At 42.8% G+C, this 17,868-nt stretch overlaps 1 protein-coding gene across 1 annotated transcript in view; it reads right to left on the reverse strand.

Moving 5' to 3' along the window:
* The window catches only part of MYLK (myosin light chain kinase), a 325,099-nt gene extending 312,542 nt beyond the window's left edge, over positions 1–12,557 (reverse strand). Inside the window, exon 1 of the mRNA XM_084643345.1 lies at positions 12,263–12,557. The gene's annotated coding sequence lies outside the window, so the exon portion shown is untranslated. The remainder of the gene's footprint in view (positions 1–12,262) is intronic.
* Positions 12,558–17,868: the final 5,311 nt, after the last annotated feature.

A 17,868-nucleotide genomic window follows, 5' to 3' on the forward strand; every position in this document is an offset into this window, starting at 1 on the left:
AATATAAATATTGTATTTACATTTCAGTGTATAGTATATACAGCAGTATAAATAAGTCATTGTCTGTATGAAATTTTAGTTTGGACTGATTTTGATAGTGCTTTTTATGTAGCCTGTTGTAAAACTGGGAAATATCTAGATGAGTCAATGCACCCCATGGAAGACCTCTGGTACCACCGGGGTACGCATATCCCTGGTTGAGAACCACTGCACTATACAATATAAGAGCTTGGTAACAGTATTATTCTAAACAGGGCCATTGGCCTCCCTTAAATCCAGCCAGGTGTCACTATATAATGCCTGCATCTGTAATTCACTCCATGCATCTGAAGAAGTGTTTTTTTACCCACGAAAGTTTATGCCCAAATAAATCTGTTAGTCTTTAAGGTGCCACCGGACTCCTTGTTTTTGTGGATACAGAGTAACATGGCTACCCCGATACCAGATACAACAAGATATTCATCATATTTCACTGATCATTATGACAATGAGCAATAATAGTGATGTAACGGACTGAATTTAGGGGTGATCAAGGACCATTGTACATAGACTTCCTCAATAGTAATATTTGCTGGGTCAGTTTCTGTGTGATGTGCTTAGTTCATTCTAGAGTAGCCTAATCCTGAAACCTACCTTCAGCTTTGCCTAAGGCACTACTCAGGTAAATCTCCCAATGACGCCAGTGAGAGTTTTGCCTAAGCAGGTCATAGGACTGAGGCAAAATTGAATGAGGACTTCTGAATTTGGCCTAACATCAAGACAGACGATACCAAAAAAAAAAAGACACCGTCCTGCTCATTCTTCTCAATTGTCCCCCATTATGATGGACTCCCTTCATCCCACACAAACCTGGTATCGGCCCATCTTTATTAATGTAAATCATACAAGAAACAGCGAATCATGATCCCGACAGCTTGCCAGAAGCCTGAGGGACAGAATTAACTGGCATGGCTCTCAACCAGGGTCTAGATTACACAGTTAAGGCACAGCCCTGAGTAGGGTTTCTGTGGATTTTAACCACCTTTCCTCTTCCTTACACAGATTATGTTATTCCGGAATGAACGACAATCGGGATAGATGGGGAGGGCTTATTTTAATTGCCCTTTTTTTTTTTTAATAGTATAACAAGTAACTGAAAACCAGCAGTCAATGAGCATTCTGAATCCTGTGGCACATCAACTATATCAGCAAGTATGGCATAGTAATTCTGAAAGCACCGTCGGCCCTCAAAACCAGCCAAACCCCATGCACTCAAAAGGCACTTCTTGGCTGAAGAATTAATATCGCACAAGTGCAAATAAATATTTGGCAAGCAAACATATTTAATACAATTACAGAAGAGGTGACAGGGTCAAAACAACTGCTCGTGCAAGAACAGCAGTTTGCTTGCTGGCCTTATCTCTAGAGCTTTGAAAGAACAGACACAGTGCAATGAAATTTAGCAATATTGGGGTCATTATACAAAAACACGTGGCAGCAAACTGAAGGGGAAAGGGATTCAGTAAGAGAGTACTCTGAATGTGCAGTGTAATACTAAGCACTTAACTGCATTTGGCAAGAGATGCATCTCATTGCTTTCATTCAGAAGACAACTTGATGCTTGAAATTATAAACCATAAATTTGGGGAAGGGGGCAGGATGGATAAAAATCAATGATTTTTAAAAAAATAAATCAAATGTTTTCAATAAAATGCTTTTTGAGGAAAAAACCTGTCTAAACATAGTTTTAATTAAGATACATTGTAGCTCAAAGATATCTCATCATGGAATAGGGATTATAAAGTCTAATTCTATAGTATGAGACAATATATTCATGTAATATTTAAGAAAAGTTTTGAAAATGAGTGCCAATAGTTCATGGATTAGGGACCCAATCTTATGGGGTTCCACAGGCTTCTGTATAGATTATTTCTATCTACCCAATGGGACTCAGGGCTCAGTCTAGAAGATACCATCAGAGAGGTCTAGTTTTGCAGTTCTCAAACTGTGGTTGTGTCTCCCCAGAGGTAACAATGCTTGTTAACAGCAAAAAGTTTTAAAATAAATATATAGAGGTGAGACATAACAGACCTCAACCCTATTGTCCCTCTGCAATTTTGTGAACAGAGTCAACCCCTTACCTCTCTCTAAAAGTGCAAAGTTTCAGAAAGTTCACTGAATAGAAGATTGTTGTGGGCGGAATAGATCTGGACAAGGAGAAGAAGTCTGGAGATAAATGTGAGAAGGGAGGGACAGGCAGTAGAAACAAAAGCGAAACTGTTTGAGCAGCATATTCCAGAAGTCTTGAGGTCTTTCCGAGTGTAGCCTTCATTGATTTGAGATTCTACCATACCATTCTCTCACTAAAAGGGATAAGCTAGAATGGCAGCAATCTGTAAAAGAGACCCAGTCTGGGAATATTTTAACGATGTTCCTCTACCTGTGAGTAAGACAGGCATGCGTGCAAAATGCAAAACAGCGTAACAAAGAAATGCAAGGCCTGATTGCCCGGATGAAACAACATCATGAGAAGTGTTCCTTCTCAAGAGGAAGCTGCGTTGAAGATGATGAAAGGAGCATGTCTGAACATGCAGGATCTTCAGGTTGGTAAACTTTTTTATTTCATACTTCTTTCTTAAGGACTGCCTGTCTTCCTTCTGGACTATTCTTGAATTCTCAGGTTTGAGCAAAAAATATAGTTGTTACTCTATGGTACTATCATTTTAGATGCAGTTGTGATAAAAAATAAGTAGCTGAAACAGGCAGATCTTCCTTTTACAATTTCATCTTAAAAGCAGTACTGAGTGTCAGTGAATGCCATGAGTAATACTAAATGAGCACTATGGTAATAAAATAAGTCAATGCTGTTATTTAATTATTGTTTAGGAGAATCCATCCTCAACATACAGGATTCTGAAGACTATCCACCTTCAAGATCACCATCATTTTCTATAGTTTCAAAGGTTTCAGAGTAGCAGCCATGTTAGTCTGTATCTGCAAAAAGAAAAGGAGTACTTGTGGCACCTTAGAGACGAACAAGTTATCTGCCAATGATAGTGTTTCTGTCACATAGCCACAGTATATTACCTGTAGCAATAAGAAATAAAATCTCCATCACCCAGAAACAACCGTAGATAAGAACCGGCAGATTACAAAAATAGGTAATTGATTAAAAAAAATTGCCCGGTTTATGCAACAAACTCTCCTTTCCGTATGATTGAGAACCCATACTTCGTTAACATGTTTTAGTCATTAAGACCAGGATACAGTCCACTCAACAGAGCAGATGTCACATGCAAATTGCTGGATAAAGTGTATGAGAGAGAAATCGAGCAGGGTGCAAAAAGTCTAGAGGGTAAAGCTGTTAACCTGAGTCTTGATGGGTGGAGTAATGTCCACAATGATCCTGTTGTATGTGCTTGTGTGACAACAGAAGAAGGGAATGCCTTCCTTTCAGAAACAACTGATACATCAGGAAATGTACACACAGCAGAAAGCTTACAAGAAATAGCAGTAAAACCATAACATACTGAAAAAATTTTCAAATGTCTAGTATTCAGCTTGATCACAGACAATGCTGCAAATGTATCCAAAATGAGAAGAAATTATTTTGAAGAGAATGGAGAGTCCCAAGGTAATAACATACGGTTGTAGTGCTCATTTGATGCACCTCCTAGCCAAAGACTTCAGTGTTCCAGAAATAAAGGCTAATGTTGTTGAAATTGCAAAATACTTCTGTAACAACCACTTTGCAGCAGCTGCTCTGAAAAAAGTGGGAGGAGCCAAGCTAAGACTCTCACAAGACATGAGATGGAACGCAGTAGTGGACTGTTTTGAGCACTATATCAAGAACTGGCCTAATCTGATGACAGTTTGTGAACAAAATCATGGAAAAAACAAAAAAAAAAGAAGAGATGGCACTGTCACAGCCAAAGTTCTCAACACTGGGCCTAAGAGAAATGTTGAACACATGCGGAGTACCCTGGAGCCTATTTCTGTTGCCTTGAACAAAATGCAGGGAAATAGCTGTTTTATTGCTGATGCTGTTGAAATTTGGAAGGAACTGAGTGAGATCTTATAAAGAGAAATATGCAATGACAGATTTAAATTACAAGCATTAAAAAAAAACAAATGGGACAAGCACTATCTCCAGCTCATTTTCGTGCAAATATCCTCAGTACTTGGTACCAGGGTCAAACCTTAACTGCTGAAGAAGAGGAGCTGGTGATGTCATGGACATCCAGCAAATCATCCCTCCATAATGCCAACCGTAATAAACTTCAGAACTAAGGATAAACCATTCAAGAAATATATGTTTGCTGATGATGTTTTAAGAAAGTCACACCAGTGAACTGGTGGATGTCACTTAAGCACTTGGATTCAGACACTGTTGAAGTGATAATCTCACTTTTAACACCAGTAGCTTCTTCTGCCGGTGTCGAAAGAATATTTTTTCCTTTGGACTAATTCATTCCAAATTGAGAAATTGTTTGGGACCTGAAAAAGCAGAAAAGCTTGTTTTTCCTTTTCCAGATTATGAACAAACAGCAAAATGAAGGTGAAGACGACTGAGTTAGCTGCAGAAGCCAATATTTTAAGTTTCTCATGTTGACCTGGCTGACATAGTCAATTTAATTTTTGTTGTTTTATTTGAACTATTTTAGTTAAAAACAATTTTAACAAAAACAAACCTGATTTTAAAAAACTTGAATGTTTAACTAAAATATTATATGTTTGCTGTTGAAGAAAAAAAATCTAGAATATATAATGTTGTTGTTTTAGTTAAATAAAACAATGTAAATGTCTGTCTGGTGATGGTCTCCTCCTAATACAGCATGGCAAGAAAATCCTCCAAATATTAATGATTAACTTGTTGAATTGGAGATAGTTCACCTCCCAATGACTTCATAAATATTTGCTTCAATTACCTTTGGTAAATGAAATAACCAAACAATCATTCATTTTCTGATATGGCTGTAAAACTAATCTGAAAAGTTTTCAAAATAAATCACTTTAAAATTGTATGGTGTGTACCTTCTAAAAATGAAACCTACATCTATCTCTGAGTTGTGAAGAATATACATTAAGGTTATAACAACCAACAAGAATGCACTTTTATGTAGAAATCCATGACCGAATTGAGTCTTCCTGACTAGTGATTTAAATCAAATCCACCCTGGAAAAGGGGGGGGGGGAGAAGATTGCAGCCTCCAGCTTATATTTCCTGAACTATTAAAGCATAACCAATACCATCATATGAGGAGTCTGATCCTCTGTGTGCTTATTCTGAAGAATTCCCATGGAAGCCAGTGACAGCTTGCTTTTAAGGCCAAAGTTCCCTCAGTTTGGGTGTCTAAGCACATTCACCTTAATCCACATTTAGGTACCTGTGATTTTCAGAGTTGCCGAGTACGCCTAATTCCCATTTAAGTCAGCATTTCAGAAACTCAAGCAACTGCTACGGAGGTGTCTAAATACAGATGCAGGTGCCAATCTGTAGGCATTCGAGTTTCAAAATTATGGCCCAAATGTCTATTTCTTTTTCTTGATTCTATTCACAATGAAGCACTGACCAGACACCTTTCAAGATGTTTATCCCTAAAACACTGTTCCCTCAGATGGAAGATTCTCTGATACATGAGGGGTTCAGATGTAAATAATGCACAAAGCCGCTTTAATTAAATAAGCAGTTTGAAGGAGAAGCTTCTGTAGACCCTCTTAAAACCTTAAATCCTGTGAGCTGGATGAACAAAAGGCAGATTAGGCTCACATTTTAAATTCCAGTAAACCGGAAAAGACTCAGTTAATAAATCGCTGAGAGAAAGTTTCTCACTGAATCTCCCCCTCTACAGAAGTGCAAGCTAAATTTATTCCAAAATTTAATTTTCAGGGTTGCAGCTGTGTCTCCCATTGACTTCTAATCTCTGAGAATCAGGCCCTCAATTGTTAATTAAGGGCTTGATTCTACTCTCACTTACATCCATGCAACTCCATCACTGTGAGAGAGAGAGAGAGAAACAGCAGTCCCTGAGAATCTCGAGAGGCAGAAACAGTTGATAAATAATTATGAACACACAAAACTTAGCCAAGATTTCCACTAATTTAAATGGGAGTTTGCCTGCATCAGAACTGCTGGATTTAGCTCATTAAAAGACTGTCTCACTTGGTACCTTATGCCTGTTTTATGAACAAAGGGCTTGGCTACACCTGCAAGTTAGAGCATTAAAGCAGCCCCGGATGCCCTAACTCACGACGCATCCACACTGGCAAGGCACGTAGAGTGCCCGGACTCCACGGCTAGAGCGCTCCTGGTAATCCACTTCAGCGAGTGGAATAACGCTTGATGCGCCCCCAGTGGAGCGCCAGAGCGCCACTGTGGATGCCCTGGTCTGTTAATGCACTTTGATCGGCCTCCAGAAGTGTCCCACAATGCCTGTTCTAGCCATTCTGGTCATCACTTTGAACTCTACTGACCTGCCCTCAGGTGACCAACCGTCAGATCTGCCCTTTAAATTCTCTGGCAATTTTGAAAATCCCCTTCCTGTTTGCTCAGCCAGGTGTGGAGTGCTCTCAGTGAATCTTTCCAGGTGACCAGGCCTCCACGTGCCAGGTGATCCCCAATATGGAGCAATGGCGAGGTGCTGGACCTCACACAGTCCCATGAAAATGGCTTTTCTCATCCGAAAGTTCTGCAGCCACTGCTCATCATCCCAGACTTGCATGACGATGTGATCCCACCACTCAGTGCTTGCTTGTTTCCCAAGCCCAAAAGCAGCGTTCCACAGTGGTGAGCATGTTTGTGAATGCCACAAGCAGTCTCGTGTCATATGCGTTACTCACATCAATATCATTGTCAGAGTCCTCACTGTCAGTTTGGATCTTAAGGAGTAACTCGACTGCCACACGTGACGTGCTGGCGAGACTCATCAGCATATTCCTCAGCAGTTCGGGCTCCATTCCCGCAGACCGAAAGGGAAGACAGAGCGCGCAGTACGAAAAACGTTGAAAGAGGGCGCCAAATGTGGACGGAAGCACAGGTATTGCTGGGATCTGAACCGATGCACCATGGGGTGTTGGGACAGGACCCAGAATGCCCCCCACCTCCCACCCCCTTCCAACAAGGCACAGCGCCAGAATGGGAAGAGGGGCTCTGTGGGATAGCTGCCCATAATGCACCGCTCCCAATGCCGCTGCAAGTGCTGCAAATGTGGCCACGCCAGTGTGCTTGCAGCTGTCAGCGTGGACACACTGCAGCGCTTTCCCTACTGCGCTCTCCGAAGGCTGGTTTAACTCACAGTGCTCTACATCTGCAAGTGTAGCCATGCCTAAAGTTATCAATCAGCCTTTCAAGTTTGCAATCAGAAATTAATGTTCAGCAACTCATTAATCAGCCGAGTAACATCATCTTTATTCTCATCTTTGATATGGGTTCACAGTTAGTATTTTATTCTATTTGGGGAGGCATTTATATGCAGATATTATTATAGACAGACTATGTACTGTAGTCCACAGTCCCACCCATGATTGCAGAGTCCAGGCCAAGATTTAAGAAGACCCCATAGTGTGACCGCAGGCTGCACACTACAGGATGTGTTTAATTTGTCTGAGAGCTAGGGTATCAAAAGGACCTGAGGCCAGTCTACACTAAAAAATTAAGTCAACCCAGCTATGTTGCTCAGCAATGTGAACATTTCACACCCCTAAGCAATGTAGTTAAGCCAACCTACCCCACAGTGTAGACAGCTGTAGGTTGATGGAAGAATTCTTCTGTCAACCTAATTACCACCTCTCCAAGGTGGATTAACGACAGTGATGCGAGAACTCTTCTGCTGCTGTAGTAAGAGGCTACCCTGAAGCACTAAAGTGGTGCAGAGTTTAAGTGTAGGCATAGCCTAAATTCAGTGGCCTTGGCCTATACATTCACTACAGATTACTCCGGTCTCTTTTCTTCTATGAGACATGCCATGTTGGTCCCAGGATATTAACAAGACAAGGTGAGTGAGGTAATATCTTTTATTGGACCAACTTTTGTTGGTGAGAGAAACGGCTTTTCAAGCTTACACAGCGCTCTTCTTCAGATCCACTGTGTAAGCTCAAAAGCTCACCTCTCTCACCATCAGAAGTTGGTCCAATAAAAGATATTACCTCACCCACCTTGTCTCTGTTCTCTACTGTGAGACACCCTAAGGCTCAAACCAAATCCCTGAATCTGAACAACAGCTAACAGCTCCTTGGGGAGCAGAGAGGGGCTCAGAATACAAATGTTGGCTCCAATCTCTCTAATGAGCTGAGCCCAAAACTCTGCATATACCCATCTATAGATATTTATTGTATAGCCTGCATCATCATAGCTCCAAGTGCTTGTTGATGCCATCACTCCCAGCTTGAGTGCTTTGGAACTCTCTCCAAATACTCAACCCTATTTGCATCTGCAATTAGTTTTAGGAGGGTTCTGAAAGTCATTTGTAACTGTTGATGTATAATCTCTCTAGCACTGCACATTTAGCCTGCATGTCTTGGTTAGGGCTCTCGGTTGGCCTTAAGGGTAAAATCTCTGACCAAAGGAAATCCTATAGTTCTTGCTAAGAAAAACAAACCACCACCACCCAAACCTCCTCCCAAAACAGGGCCAGAACCAATAAAGAGTCTATCCTAAGCAAATGGTACACAGTCACATGTTAAGGAATTTTTTCACCTTCAGCATTACACAGGCTAGTCAGAGGAATCTCACAAGACCATTCCCCGCATTTTCTCTTGCATCATATAGTGGGGCAAAGTACACTTAGGGGGAGACACATCAAATGCTTGTAACAGTAGAGTATCAAGTTGCAAACTTCCTTGGTAGCAGACCCTTCGAGATTTCCCTACAAGACCCATAAAGATTAGGGTAAGGACATTAACCGGAGTGAGCCTCTCACATTTACATAATATCCTAGCTGTGATGTGCCTTAAACCATGTTCTAGTTGCACTGAAAGCAGTAAGCACTATTACAGTAAGCCACACTAGCACCGTGTGTATCACATCCCCATGTAGCAAACAGCCTACTACTGGTACTAGCTAATGGAGTTACTCCTATAGCTCAAGTGATAGAGGGTTGAGCTATGAGCTATAAGGTTCATACTCCATTGAGGCAGAAGTTCATTATGGAAAGGTTATACTGAGTATTCTACAGTAAAACTTAAATGCAGATAATAACTAATGCTCTAAAAGTTCTCCCTGTATAGAGATAAGGAGGAAACAGTAAGCATAATATTGGGGTGGATCAAACTGAATATTACAGAAAAATGCCAGGTGACAGAATTACTAGTAAATAAACAATAGCTTAAGAGAAAAATATCCTCCCAATTCACAAGACACTCCTAGACTCCACCAGTTATTTGTAAGTTTCCTAGCTGTGGGAGGGGAAAAGATCTCAACCCTGCAAACCAAAGTATGTTTAGCAAATACAGTAATAATCCAACCAGTGAGGAAAACCAGAGGAGGAAAATGTATCTGAAGGCTGGGAATTTATTGAACATTTAGGTGCAAAGTCTACCCCTATCTCCAGGGTCAGAGGGGTCCCAATGGTGGGACCAGCATGGTTCCACCACCAAGGGGCAGAGGGCAAATTTTGGGGGAAAACCACTGCAGAAGGAGTATACCTCCTTGCAGGTCACTTAGCTCAGCTCAGCAGGGGCTCCTTGCTTAGAAGAATTTAGGGACAGGGTAAAGGGGAACCCAATTCAGCATTTATCCTCCAGCCATTTCCCCTGTAGAGGGCATACTCAAGGCTCCGGAGCAACTCTGCCACCACTCTTCAGCCTTGGAAGGAGTATTTCTCCTTATGCATCTCCCTGCACCCAGCCAGAATACTTGGTCTGGGGACCTGATTTGCACTTTACAAACAAGGAACAGATAGTTTAGAGGGAGAATATACCTATCTTTGCATCAGGGATCTCCAGACTCTGCTAGTCAATTTCATGCCGTTCCATTCCCATTTCCATCCAGGAAGTGATGCCAAGCTAATGGCCAGATGTGCACAGACAGGAGGTGCGAGGATTAAGTGGAAAAGAATTTCCAAATGTGCTACTCTATGGCATGAAGTTAGAGTGCTGAGAAGTAATTTCACCCCCCAGCAAGCTAATAATTTTAAGTATCCCACTCCCTCCCCCCACTATTTATGCATTATATCTGAAGGAGGTCAATAGAATTTAACCCTGGTTGAGGCTCTCAGGGCTTTGTGCAACACAATAAAAATTACATTAACAGTCCACAATATTACAATAAAAAAATTTCTTAAAAATTCAAAGTATACATTGGAAGAAACATTTCTATGTATCTGAATGTACACACTTTATATTTTAAAGACCCAAAAGATGTTTGAGTGAAAGTAGCTGCAGTGGTAATTACAACCCAACCCTCTGAAATCTGCTCTAGACAAGTCTTTGCCACTAGCAAACAGAAGACATTTGTTTTTTTTTTAATTAATCATTGATGAGAGGATATGCTGTACTACCTGTTTTTCAAAATAATGAATTCCTGGTAATCTGGGCTCAGTCGTGCAGTCCTTTTTCATGCAGAACTTCATGGGAAGCCCTAAAGCTTTTGATAAGAAAAACAAAGCCAAACCAAAAAACCCTCCTCAAAAAATATAGGGCCAGAACCAATAAAGAGCCAGGTGTTAGTTTCTGAGATCTATCCTGAGCAAATGATACACAACTCCTATGAGAGTTTTGCAAGAGAAAGGACTTCAGAGATCACACCATTGCTGGAGAGATCTTAATAATTTTGTAGGAAACCAAGACTTCGATCTTCCAAGGGCTTAAGTACATGCTTCTCTACTTATGCAAGAAGTCCCTGTTGACTTCAGCAGGACTACTCAAGTATCCAGTTCTTGTGCATCAGTGTGTCTGCATCAGGGCCTGCTGAAGCATGAACTGTATTTTTCTAACACTCCCACTTAGTACTAGGGTACATCCTGCGACAGATCCCAGATGGGGTAAATCACCCTTGCTCCACTGACTTCAATGCATTTTTTATTTCAACAGAGCTAAGGTGTGTTACACCAGATGAGGATTTGCCCCTGTGGTTGTCTTCCTCCCTCCCCCACACTTGGCACAAGAGCCTTCTTCCCTGCAGCTGCTGCCATCCGGAACACCTTTCTTCCTCAGCATCTCCAGTCTCAGCGAAACACATCTCTTTATTCCCCCGCCTCAGTGCGCCACTTAAACAGCACAATGGCAGATTGAGAAAGAAATCAGCCCCGGGCAGCCTTTTGAAATACACTTAGTATGAAAGAAGCTATTCACAAAATCCACTGTGGCTCTAGGAGTATGTGCTACTTTGTATGAAGGATGACGATATAAAAATAAATAGCACTGCAGTGTGTGTTAGCCAAGGAGGAGCTCTGACCTTCGCTCAGCAAATTAGTTGCAAAGTCCCTGTCCACAAAATCCCAAGCGATGCAAAACAGCTTCAAGAAAAGGAGTACTTGTGGCACCTTAGAGACTAACCAATTTATTTGAGCATGAGCTTTCGTGAGCTACAGCTCACTTCATCGGATGCTGTAGCTCACAAAAGCTCATGCTCAAATAAATTGGTTAGTCTCTAAGGTGCCACAAGTCCTCCTTTTCTTTTTTGCGGATACAGACTAACACGGCTGCTACCCTGAAAACAGCTTCAGGCTCTGCAATATCGCTTCCTGTTGTCTGTCCCCCTCACTGTCACCTCGCGACTCGCTTCCAAACGGCCCCTCGCACAGAGCTAGGGAGGGGAGGGCTGGGAAAAGGAGTTTTCATACTCCCCCCCCGCTCTAAATCCAGCCCGTGCATTTCACACAGGCTGGTTTCGAGCCCGCTCCCACAAACCCTTTATAAATCCCTGGGCAAGCTGGTTTGCATGGGCAGGGAAATCAAGCCATGCAGTACCACGCATTCAGATGCGAGAGCTTTCAACGCAGCTCCGAGCTCAGAGCGAGCTCGGGCCGGATCTCAGGCAGGGCTTGCTAGCGGCTGAAAGCACACCCACTTAGCCGGAGAGCTGGGCTCCCGCCGCGTGCGCCCATGCTGCTGCTGAAGCGGGCCCTGTTTGCAGAAGTAATGTCCAATAAGGCCGAGTCTGCAGGCAGAGGAGCATTACCCCCGGCGGAATTGCTCAGACACAACCCGCTCCCTGGCTCGCCGCCGGCGCCGGGCAATTTACAATGTCTCTCCACAGCCAGCAATAGGAACGGGTGGCTCCGGAAGGAGCAGCGGCGAGAGCCGGGGGAATGAATGAGCGAGCGAAGAGGTCGTTGTTACTCACTGCGATCTGCCGCGGCTGCTCTAGGAAGCCTCCCGGGAGACAGAGGGCGAGAGACTCGGAGGGAACTTTAGCCAGTTCCCTTCCTCCTCCTGCAGAATTCCTCAATTGCACCATCCAAGTGGGGGTTTTTAAGCTCCCCTGCTCCTCAGAACAGCAAGAAACATGGGGCCAGTTAATGCCTCAGCGTTAGCGGGAGCCTTATTAGGAAATGTGTGCATGGGTCTGGGCTGGGGAAGGCGGGTTTTGTGCACGCGCTGGGAAAGTTTCAGAGACAGGCTGCTGCACTTTTGACAACAAACGTTGGTGACCTACAAGGGGGGGGAGAAGGGAAGCTGTGTGTGTGCAGTGGAGACGAATGCAGCTGCCTGACCTGAGAGCGCTCCGTGCCCAGAGCGCACACCTCCTCCGCAGCTCAGAGATCCCTACAGCAGGCAGCCCGCCGCGCTGTCCCAGGGATCAAAGAATCAGGCAGTACACAGAAAAGAAACGGATTGGAGAGATCCCAGGGAAAGGAGTCTTACTCCCAAGAGCAGATAGCACACAGAGATCAAAGGAGACACGTCTACAGAGATAAATGGCTAGATTGATTCATGGGGAAGGTCTCATTCCCGCTGTCTTGTCCCTTGTGAGTGTAAAACCACTATCAAATCAAGCTCCCTCCCTCACACCTGTGACAGTGTTATTACACCCTCTTGGCACAGGTGTGACAACACAAGGTACAAAGCAGTGGAAAAAACTTGGAAAGGCTGCTTCTCCAATTCTGTTGTTTATGAGAGAGAAGAATTTTGTGTAAGGTTTAAATTTATAGACATGATGTTTTGGTTTTAATAAACCATTTACAGTTCAAAGTCAGTTACACTAAGTTTTAAACTGATATTAGCGGAGGCACAATATAAATCCTGTTCAGAAAAGTATATGCAATCCTTGTTTTAAACCCTAGATGTATAGATTTTGGATATGGGTGTCATGGGGTCATAGCCAACTGCAGGATCAGGGCCTCTGTCTAATATTACTTGCATATTACCAAATAAGACTTTAAAACATATTAAGTTTATTCCTTAAATAAATGCAAGAATGCTCATTGTTTCTTATTGGCAATTTTAATGACTTAAGGGTCTGATCCTGCAAACATGTATGTAGTGGATGGGCACAGAAGTGTCAGCTTTGGGATAAATCCTCCTCTTGTGTGCAGGTATTGCTCCCATCAAATGCAGGCCCCTTGAAATGTGACTCTTAGTTGTGGTTTGTTTCTTTGTTTGTTAAAGGGAAGGGATGGAAGGATTGCTTCCCCTGGATATTTTGAAGTGTACAGAACACAATTCAGGCTATAAATCTTGTTTTCTCCTTGGTGTTCCTTAAATGCCTCCACACTTAAACATGGTTACACCCAAAAAAACAAAAAACCATCTAGCATAAAAACAAGCACCAATTCTGTGCATTACTTTCAAGTGATATCAACAGCATAATATTTGTAGAGACTTACATATTCTTCATTCTAATCCTGGGATTAATTTTGTGCACGAAAACGAACAATGAGCATCCTTTAAAAGGGGGCAGCATTGGATACCACTTTTGCTGGTATGTCATCTATCTCGCTGAGCATTAGCTGCTGGTAGATAAGAAGAGGAAGTAACACAACTAGTCTAAGAAACCTCTCTTTTGGTTCTCTCTTGCGGTGCTGTGTCTAAACTGCAGGGCTAAAAAGACCCCTTCTTCAGCTAGTTTGAATCTTCATCATATAGAAACAAAAGCAGACATATACAGAGCCCAACTTCCATAATCTGCATAGCCACTGGTACACAATGGCTGTTGAACTGGAAAGGCATTCACATGATGGCAGTGACAGGGAATGGCACCCCTCCCATTATGCACATATACAAGTGCTTGGCATAAGAGAGGGAGCTTTCATGCACCTACTCACCCACACAGAGCTGGTCTTAGTTTTTTTCCATGCCCCAACTAACCAGCATCTATGTAATGAGAGGTTTCAGAGTAACAGCCGTGTTAGTCTGTATTTGCAAAAAGAAAAGGAGTACTTGTGGCACCTTAGAGACTAACCAATTTATTTGAGCAAAAGCTTTCGTGAGCTACAGCTCACTTCATCGGATGCATACTGTGGAAAGTATAGAAGATCTTTTTATACACTCAAAGCATGAAAAAATGGGTGTTTACCACTACAAAAGGTTTTCTCTCCCCCCACCCCACTCTCCTGCTGGTAATAGCTTATCTAAAGTGATCACTGTCCTTACAATTTGTATGATAATCAAGTTGGGCCATTTCTAGTACAAATCCGGGGAGCAGGGACGGGGACCTGGATTTGTGCTGGAAATGGCCCAACTTGATTATCATACACATTGTAAGGAGAGTGATCACTTTAGATAAGCTATTACCAGCAGGAGAGTGGGGTTGGGGGAGAGAAAACCTTTTGTAGTGGTAAACACCCATTTTTTCATGCTTTGTGAGTATAAAAAGATCTTCTATACTTTCCACAGTATGCATCCGATGAAGGGAGCTGTAGCTCACGAAAGCTTATGCTCAAATAAATTGGTTAGTCTCTAAGGTGCCACAAGTACTCCTTTTCTTTATGTAATGAGAGCACCTTTGGGGGATGGAGCTCTCATCTGTACAGCAGTTTTGACCAAGTGTTCGAAGCCAGTGCCACTCTATCCCCACTCATGCTTCTCTGAACCTTGAATTTCACTTTCCTTTGCTCAGGAACCACAGCTACAGATGCTATTTTCTCCAAAGGCATAGGGAGGAAATGAAAATGTTCCCTACCATTGCTCAGCTTTGGGGGAGACAAACAGATGGTACTCTCCAAAGCTCCACCCACTTGAGACACCACAATGAGATGGTACTCTCCAAAGCTCCACCCACTTGGGACCCCGAAATGGGATGCCAAAATGAGGCCACCCTCACAACAGATTGTGCAGATGTTCAAAAATGATCATAAAAGCTCTACTAAGCCCCCTGGGCGTGGCTTAGCTTCACTGGGTTTTGGATACAGCCAGTGGCAGGGATGGATTAGGGCATAGACACAAAAGACATGTCTTGCACCTCAGCTCTCACAGTCCTGCAATTACACCATAATCTCACTTTTGATTTAAAAGATAATTCTAGCCTTCACAACCACAAAGAAGGCATGACCTGAGTGTCACCAAGGAAGTGATGTTTGCCTTCAGCAAAGGGAGGAGTTCTGGCCACTAAAGCCACTTAGCCCCACAAACCAGCACTACAGCAGGTCAGGTCCCTGCTGGGCTCTAGAGCGTTGGCTCCCCCTTAGTGTAGCTCAGATGCTCTATTCTGTCCCTTGGTGCTTTTGGCTCCACAGGTCAAACTAGGAGGGGACAAACTAAAGGTATCACCCTGCTCTTCTTTCCATTGGCCTTTGGAACAGGCTAATGCCAGAAGGGAGTGAATGCAGCACCTTGTTAAACTTGGCACAGGCGCCATGTGCTCCCATGTTCCAGTCACATTGCCTCCCAGAGCCCCTGCAGGAGCTATGCATCTCCCAGGGTGGGCCTGTGCTTTAAAGAGCCCCCAGAAGCCACAGGATGAACTGAAAGTAAATATTTCTGCTCCTTTGGCATTGATACTAAATGAGATCATGCTTTTGACAATGAGTTTTCCAATATACTTAATGGATGGTGCCGGGTAGAGTAATTCTCTACTGCTGTTAACTGGCTACTTCAGTTTTTTAATTGTAAACATCTTTCATGCAGCTGCTCCAGGGACACATTTAGGAAACAGCAGCTGGATGGATTTAAAACTTGTCAGAGCATCTTGACCTAACATTTATATTTCAGCAATGTGCAAGCCATGGATTGTAACCAACAAAGCCCTCAGAGAGCTTACACAGCTTCTGTAGGGCAATGCTCAGGAAACAAATGAAGGATGAAGTTACTTACCTAAACACTTCCAGTGGGTAAGTGATTGAGGTTGAACTGTAAAGGCTGCAGTTCAGATGATTATCAGGTAATTAGGAGCAGAGCTGCATCAAAGGAATCACAGTCAGCATAGCACTGGGCAAGGGGAGGGAGGATATTCTTCGATTATAAGTTGGGGGTGCTTCTGTAGAAACTTTTAGGGTCCCTTGTTGGGACAAGCTTCAGGGGGTGCCACGACCCATCTATTCAGGGCTGGCAGCATTTAATACTCTCTTCTTTTCACTCAAACTTCTTCTCCAGAAAGTAACTGAGAATATGATCAGTATTTGGTCTGACTCATAATTAGAGCTGGGAAGCTACAGAACAACCCACCAGGTAGACAGACATGTCTATAAAGCCTAACAACATAGAGAGCTGGGCTCCCCTGAATGTTCAGGACTTGAAAAAAATGCATTTGACCATTCACTAGTGCCAAGTGTCTCTCTCTCTCTCTCTCTCTCTCTCCCTGGTGAGTGTGAGGGCCTAAGCCATCTATTTCTGCAGAATGTAAACTCTTGTTTAAAAATACAAAACAGTTTCTAGCCTTTGTGATTGTGGAGATAGTTTTCCAAATATGAACCGATGTAGCATCGTCTTCCTGAGTCTGCTCTACTGCCTCATTTGCTGCTCTTAGGTTTTCCAAGCAGTAACAGAGAAAGCTGCAAAACTGTCAAGAATCATATCAGTTTCTCACTGCTGCTGTTGTGGCACACTGGAGATTTATACTGGGGGAAGAAGACCCAAGAAATGGAGGCAGGAGTAGCGATAGTAGAGACTCCCCTTCTTACAGCAGCCGGGAGGTTTGGGAATGGATAGAAGAGACAGGAAGCTTCATCAAACTTACACTCTAATGCAACAGTGACCTCAGCAGTGTTAAGGCAGAATAACTTCCTAAATGCAAAGAATGTGGGACAGACAAAAGCATATGAGGGTACAGCTGGGGTTTTACATTAGAGTGCAAGTTTTATGAAACTGGGGAATTGGGCTGTACCCCAATAGTAATTGGGCTGTACCCCTTTAAATAGTTTGTGAGCCCTCCAAGGATGTTCACTGTATTCTGTGTTTTGGAAGCAATATGTATATACAGTAGAACTTCAGAGTTATGAACACCTTGGGAATGAATGTTGTTTGTAACTCTGAACAACATTATGGTTGTTCTTTCAAAAGTTTACAACTGAACATTGACTTAATACAAAAGAAAAATGCTGCTTTCCCTGTATTTTTTCAGTAGTTTACATTTAACACTGTACTGTACTTTATTTGCTTTGTGTGTGTGTGTCTCTCTGCTTCTGCCTGATTGTGTACTTCTGGTTCCAAATGAGGTGTGTGATTGACTGATCATTTTGTAACTCTAGTTGCAGCAGAACAGAGTTATGAACACCAGTCTTCTCATGTTTCTGTAGATTTAGTAAACTTGATAACCTGGACCCAGCTGTGCCCATTTGTTTTCTTCTTCTTATTGTTGTGTAATGAGCAAAAGCCACAACAGGTATGTATTTTTGGGGGGTATCCACTGGATATGGAAGTAGAAGCCTTGAGGCATGTTGAAGTGTGTTATTTACAGTATGGTAGGCAATATGAAGGGGGAAAGGAATGCATTTCCCCTGAACTTCGTCTTTCCATGCTGTTCAGGGTTTGAGTGGATGGGGTGTGTCCTGATGTAATCTTATCTATCATTAA

The sequence above is a fragment of the Lepidochelys olivacea genome (genome assembly GCF_965140295.1).
Source record: "Lepidochelys olivacea isolate rLepOli2 genome assembly, chromosome: 11".
NCBI classification, from domain to species: domain Eukaryota; kingdom Metazoa; phylum Chordata; order Testudines; family Cheloniidae; genus Lepidochelys; species Lepidochelys olivacea.